Source organism: Battus philenor, unplaced genomic scaffold (assembly GCF_028537555.1).
Source record: "Battus philenor isolate CCGP_79_NKW_IND1 unplaced genomic scaffold, ilBatPhil1.0.hap1 SCAF_80, whole genome shotgun sequence".
Classification (NCBI taxonomy): Eukaryota; Metazoa; Arthropoda; class Insecta; order Lepidoptera; family Papilionidae; genus Battus; species Battus philenor.
This window is the reverse complement of record NW_027181749.1, coordinates 1-5,000: the sequence shown is the minus strand read 5'-3', so window position 1 is coordinate 5,000 and position 5,000 is coordinate 1. Positions and strand designations below refer to the sequence as shown.

The 5,000-nt window shown below is 51.1% G+C and overlaps 2 non-coding genes across 2 annotated transcripts; both read right to left on the bottom strand.

The window, feature by feature from the left end:
• Nucleotides 1-976: 976 nt before the first annotated feature.
• On the bottom strand, nt 977-1,133 carry LOC137931916 (5.8S ribosomal RNA). Its single transcript, XR_011109065.1, has one exon. It is a non-coding gene; the product is annotated as a 5.8S ribosomal RNA (ribosomal RNA).
• Nucleotides 1,134-1,940: 807 nt separating this feature from the next.
• On the bottom strand, nt 1,941-3,844 carry LOC137931919 (small subunit ribosomal RNA). The gene has a single exon (XR_011109067.1). It is a non-coding gene; the product is annotated as a small subunit ribosomal RNA (ribosomal RNA).
• Nucleotides 3,845-5,000: the final 1,156 nt, after the last annotated feature.

Here is a 5,000-nt window from a genome sequence, read left to right as displayed (position 1 = left end):
CGAGTGCGCGTGCGCGAGGCGCGCGCGTCGCGAGTCCTTAGAGGTCTCTAGACGCGCGCACGCACAACGCAACGCTGCACACACAACACGCGTTGCGCGATGAACGACGACGATGACGATGATGATGATTATGATGATACGAGCGTAAACGAAAATCTCGACACGCATACGCGAGCGCGAGTACTTTTCGTTAGCGATCGATCGTCCGGCCCTTTCGGTATCGGTCCGTATCGATACGATAATATAACGTTCGCACTGGAACGACGACGCGTATCACCGACATAATACGGATGCGTAGCGACGACGAGCGGTGAACTCTCTCGCATCGGGCTAGGCGCGCGCGCACATGAACATCACGTAATGTTTACTTACATATGTTTGTGTGTGCGTTACGCTTGCCGCGCAAGAAAACATTCACCGCCTGCCGGTCGCATCCGTCGGAGACGCGTCGTCTGTGCTTCCGATATATTTTATTATATCGTATACACGAACCGATGAGCTCGGACGAAGACCGCACTACGAAGACTCGCGTCTTAGCGATGCGTGTAATCTTTTCACACTCGTTTCATATTCAATACAATTCGATATATTTAAACGGACCGTAAACGCGCTCCGCGCGTACGCGGACGTGAGGGGTGCAGCACCCCGCCGTCCGTCGTCCGTCGCGAAGAACGTTCAACGGAAACCGTCAATTGTTCGAAAGAGCGCGCGCCCGCTCGCCCGCGCGCGGTAGTGCGGCAGCGGCAGCGCGACGACAGCGACGGCGGATAGTGAGAGAGAGAGAGTGAGAGCCGCGGCGGCGCGGACGAGAGACTCTTATTAGAGATCGTCCCATCGCACCGTCCGCGAGCTCGTTCATCACCCCCCACCAACCCGCCGCCGCCGCGTCGCGCGTCACCGCCGCGCGCATCGACCGGCGCGAGCGCACGTAGCGCGCGTTCTACACCGAACAGTGTGGTTTTTATATTTTAACAGCCGGCCCTCAGACAGGAGTGGTCCTGGATATTTCTCCACGGACCGCAATGTGCGTTCGAAATGTCGATGTTCAAATGTGTCCTGCAGTTCACACTATGACGCGCAGTTAACTGCGTTCTTCATCGACCCGCGAGCCAAGTGATCCACCGTCCAGGGTAATGGTTTTTTCTTAATGTTGTTATTACTTACGGTAGCGGCCTACGGCTCTCGCCGTCGGCCACTTGATTGTCCGTTTTTATGTATTAACGTCGAAAGTTGGTCGAATTCATGTGCGCCGAGGCGTTCATAAAGAAACGGCACCGAAAAAGCTTAACGCCCCGACGCGAATCCTTTAGAATGATGAACGACGACGACCCGCGCACCCCCCAACGAGCTGGCGTGACGCACGACATTGTCATCTTTCTAACCGCTTAAATTTCGTTTTGTATAGCGCCAACCGACAATAAAGGGCCTGAGCTAGGCAGTGGGGATTTTCACCGCTTCGAACGCTCCGTTTGGTATGCCCCGGTCGGCGCTCGTCTCTCGGCGTTTTTCCGCCACCCGGCCGCTTCGACGGCGGCGGAGGCAGCGGCGGCGGTAGCACTTTCGACGAATGCCACCACCGCCACCGGCCACCGCCACGGCGCCGTCGCCGCTGCGCCGTTAGGCGTAATAGACGCTAGAGACAATTATTTCACATTTTATTTTTTATACATATATACAAACACGCACACACACACGCACGCACACGCGCGCGCGCTCGTCCGCATTAGATACGAACAGCAGCGCGCGCGTACGTACATATATATGTATATATGTCGTATATATATATATCATTATGGATGTATTACATATATATATGTGTAAACACGGTATGTACGAAGTCGTCGTCGTCGTCGTCGTCGTCGTCGCAACAGCAACAACAGCAACAGCGGCGCAACAACGTTCGTGAACATATCACGCGTCTCGCACACATACACACACGTTAATGATCCTTCCGCAGGTTCCCCTACGGAAACCTTGTTACGACTTTTACTTCCTCTAAATGATCAAGTTTGGTCAACTTCCCAGCAACGCCGACGGCCGTGAAGCCACCGCGTGTCGGTCCGAAGACCTCACTAAATCATTCAATCGGTAGTAGCGACGGGCGGTGTGTACAAAGGGCAGGGACGTAATCAACGCGAGCTTATGACTCGCGCTTACTAGGAATTCCTCGTTTATGGGGGATAATTGCAAACCCCAATCCCCAGCACGAAGGAGTTTCAACGGGTTGCCCGGGCCTCTAGGCCAGGGAGAACATGCTGATTCCTTCAGTGTAGCGCGCGTGCGGCCCAGGACATCTAAGGGCATCACAGACCTGTTATTGCTCAATCTCGTGCGGCTCGAAGCCGCCGGTCCCTCTAAGAAGAATTTTAATACGTCGCCAGTGAGTTGCGCCACCGGAGCGGCGCACACCTAAATGACGACGCCTATTTAGCAGGCTAGAGTCTCGTTCGTTACCGGAATTAACCAGACAAATCGCTCCACCAACTAAGAACGGCCATGCACCACCACCCACCGAATCAAGAAAGAGCTGTTAATCTGTCAATCCTTCCGGTGTCCGGGCCTGGTGAGATTTCCCGTGTTGAGTCAAATTAAGCCGCAGGCTCCACTCCTGGTGGTGCCCTTCCGTCAATTCCTTTAAGTTTCAGCTTTGCAACCATACTCCCCCCGGAGTCCAAAATCTTTGGTTTCCCGGAAGCTGCCCGCCGAGCCATCGTAGTAACGTCGGCGGATCGCTAGATGACATATTTACGGTTAGAACTAGGGCGGTATCTAATCGCCTTCGAACCTCTAACTTTCGTTCTTGATTGATGAAAACACCTTTGGCAAATGCTTTCGCTGATGTTCGTCTTGCGACGATCCAAGAATTTCACCTCTAACGTCGCAATACGAATGCCCCCAGTTATCCCTATTAATCATTACCTCGGAGTTCTGAAAACCAACAAAATAGAACCGAGATCATATTCTATTATTCCATGCACGAAATATTCAAGCAGCATTTTGAGCCCGCTTTGAGCACTCTAATTTGTTCAAAGTAAAATTGTCGGCCCATCTCGACACTCACCGAAGAGCACCGCGATAGGATTTTGATATTGAACCGCCGTTTTACCGACGGCTCACCGACGATATGCTCCGCAGACGTGTCAGTATCACCGCGGATGCGGTGCACCGACAGCGCGGCGCACAAATGCAACTACGAGCTTTTTAACCGCAACAATTTTAGTATACGCTATTGGAGCTGGAGTTACCGCGGCTGCTGGCACCAGACTTGCCCTCCAATTGTTCCTCGTTAAAATATTTAAAGTGTACTCATTCCGATTACGAGGCCTCGTAAGAGTCCCGTATCGTTATTTTTCGTCACTACCTCCCCGTGCCGGGAGTGGGTAATTTGCGCGCCTGCTGCCTTCCTTGGATGTGGTAGCCGTTTCTCAGGCTCCCTCTCCGGAATCGAACCCTGATTCCCCGTTACCCGTGACAACCATGGTAGTCGCAGAAACTACCATCGAAAGTTGATAAGGCAGACATTTGAAAGATGCGTCGCCGGTGCTGGACCATGCGATCGGCAAAAGTTATCCAGATTCATCAAAATTAACGACTTCGGACGCGAGGCCCTCCGTCGATTGGTTTTGATCTAATAAAAGCACTCATCCCATCACTGGTCAGAGTTCTGATTGCATGTATTAGCTCTAGAATTACCACAGTTATCCAAGTAACCGAGGTAAGATCTAAGGAACCAAAACTGATATATTGAGCCATTCGCGGTATCGCCTTAATACGGCTTGCACTGAGACATGCATGGCTTAATCTTTGAGACAAGCATATAACTACTGGCAGGATCAACCAGGGAGCTAGCTAGAGCTAACACACACCAACACCGCACATACGAGAGATATGAGGGTGATGATGATATGATAGACGTGTGACAAGCGACGCGTCGGACGTTCGAAACGCCGTGACGCGCCGGTGCCTAGGTAGCTTTTTGCGTGCGTGCGTGCGTGCGTATTTATTACAATACACACACAACACCACACCGCAACAACAAAATGAATTCGTTTTTCTATCTGTTCACGGAGGAAAATGTATATCTCAACACTCGCCTCGCGTTCGTCCAGATTTACTTTGGACGCGGCATCGCGTCCGATTCATCGGAACGTTCTTTGACGAGACACATACAAATCTTCACTTTTATAAAATATCGTTTCGCAAAACGAACAATGACCGATTTCCAGCCCGGTTTTAGAGAGATCCGAAATCCTTGATTTATATATCATGATCGACCGTCGCGCGACTAGCGCGCGACGAGCTCGTTGATGCGATGCGTTAAGGGCCGCCCCGAAGTCGACTCGGGAGCCCAACGCCGTTCGCGTTAATTAAACGAGACGTTCTCTTACGCCTTCCGCTCTTACATAACGGAGACGTCGTCCGACACAGTTTACGGTGTGTTGTTGTGGGGAGATGATCCCCTTTTTCTTCCCTCCTCCGCCGCCGCTGTGTCGTTCGTGCGTTTGTCGGTTATAGAAGTTTCAGTTTCGGGCGTTCTCGTTGGTGGCGCGCGTTGTTTGTGTATCGGTGTTATTAGTTTTGTTCGATTCGCGCGCGTTTTCTAAGAATAATTTTTAATTTTTTTTTTTTTTATTTAAAAAAAAAAAAAAAAAACTAAATCTAAAAAAAACGCAATCTCCGCAAACAAACTAACACCACCACACCACACACACCCCACCAACCAAAAAAACACACTCCACACTCCACAACCACCAACAAACAAAACAAAACAGAAGAGCATCGGAGAGAACTCTATTCGGCCGACCGGCGCGTCTCGCGCCAGTCCCATGTATATGCGGGAACGACTGTATGCGTCTCCGCGTAGCGCGATAGAGCGTTCGCGTATCGATTGCATACCACCGATCTACATATCTATATCTGACCCTGATCTCGATGTCATCGTCGTCGTCATCATCATCATCATCATCATCATCATCATCATCATCATCATCATCATCGTT